The sequence below is a fragment of the Arachis hypogaea genome, chromosome 11, assembly GCF_003086295.3.
Source record: "Arachis hypogaea cultivar Tifrunner chromosome 11, arahy.Tifrunner.gnm2.J5K5, whole genome shotgun sequence".
NCBI lineage: Eukaryota > Viridiplantae > Streptophyta > Magnoliopsida > Fabales > Fabaceae > Arachis > Arachis hypogaea.
Window position 1 is genome coordinate 114,229,304 of NC_092046.1, and position 2,043 is coordinate 114,231,346.

The window sequence follows — 2,043 nt, forward strand, 5'->3', positions numbered from 1 at the left end:
CCTTTTTTGCACTCTCTGTGCGAGCGCACAAGCTTGTGCGTCCGCACGCCTACTTGCATCCCTTCTGGTAGGAGCGTTGGCACAGCCTGCGCACATGAACCCCACTTCTTTTTGCTCCTGTGCGTGCGCATGCACACATGACCCCTTCTCAAGCAATTCAAAAAAAAAATTTCAGTCGTCTGTGCGAGCGCACAGCCCTGTGCGCCCGCACACTTCTCTACATCCCCTCTATTTGGAGCGTTCGCATGCTATGTACGTTCGCATCCCTCTCTTTTTCGCTCCTTGTGCGCACGCACAGCACCTTGTGCGCACACACAGGCCTCGACCTGGGCATTAAACAGGGCAAAATCCCTCTTAAACCAGTAGCTTCTTCTCTCTTATTCTCTACTGCTGCTGTGTCGCCCTCCACCCATTTCTCTTCCAGCGACCCTGCCGCCAGCCGCCGCCACCTCTCTTTCTCTCTCTTCTCTCTTTTTTCTACCTTTCTTTCTTATCTTTCTCTTTTCTTTCTCTTCCACCGGAGAGTTCCTTCACCCTTGTGGAACTCCGGTGCATCTCCGGCGAAGCCAACCGCCGTGAGCTCGCAGTGGCTATAACACATGCCATTGTTTCATCTTCTTATCTTGCTTTCTTCACCCTTTGATTTTTAGATTTCATTTTCTTTTTATGATACTATTTTGATGTTGTTTTTATTTTCTTTTCATGTTAGATAGATTGAATTTGATTTCTTTATTTAGTTATCTTTGTATCGCAAGTGTTGATGTTTGAATCATTGGGTTGATTTTGATTGAATTTAAGCTTAAATGTCATGAGTTTGCACAATGCACATTAATTGTTTGATGAAATACCTATATGAAACTTTTGCTTGATTCATGTGAATTGGCCATCATATGCTTTCAACATTCTCTTGTTTGGCATACTCTATGATTTGTGCAACTTCAAATATGAATTTTGATGATGAATTTCCCAATGCATTCCCTTGTTTCTTGAACATTGAAGTTCCAAACACCCATGTCTTACATGACTTTTGGTTCTTAGTTGATAGGTGATTAGTTATGAATGCATTGATCTTACTTGAATTCAAATTTTTCATTGTTCATCTTAGCAATTGAATTGAGTAATCACATCACAAGTGTTCATTCTATGATGTCTTGATCAAACATCTTTTTCTCTAATTTAAACACATTGTTTATGTGATTCTTACACATTCAAGATGAACCAATGACATGTTACTTTGCTTAAATGGTTATTGTTATTGTGCATCCATTTTAATAATGAACTTTCATGCCTACAACCTCAATAACCATTTCCTTCAAGAATTCCACTAGGTCATTTGGTGCTTGTTTAAGTTTGCTTGCATCTTAATTCTTTACACTTGCAACTTAAACACTTGATTGAGAAGCATTGAGCTTTGATTGTTTTAATAGTGCGATTGCCATTCATCAGAGTTAGCTGGGGAGGAGGATGATGGAAGTCATCAACCCATGTCAGTGACCACCAGCTGAAGGTGGAGCCCCCAAGTTATCGTTATCCCGGATTGTAAGTGCACCGTGCATTAATTAAGTGTGAGGGAGGGTTGACAACTTTGAGGGGGGTAAATTCTGTTCTTAGACACTTTACAATACCTTTTTGTCTATTTTCTTTCAATTTTTGCAATTTTGTTCTTATTGCACTTTGTTTAGTTTGTTTGTATATATTTCTTTAGTACTTATGGTTTTATGATAGTAAATATTTGCATGTTGCATGGTAGAGTAAATAAGTTTGGTAAAACAACAAGAAATTTTCATGAAGCTTTTCTTCGGGCGTGCCATTTTATTGAATTGAAAAATTATTTTTCAACTTGCTTGGAATATTCCCTTCATAGAACATAGAAAAAGAGCTAGAACAACATACCTTGTGAGATTTGAGCTCCAATAGATGGTTGCATATTTTCAACCATAACGTTTGTTCTTGTGTGATTATACTTCTTTTTTATTGTGATTTTAGCTTTGCATGAATCTATATATCCTATTTTTGGTGTTTGATTGCATTTAGCATGATTGA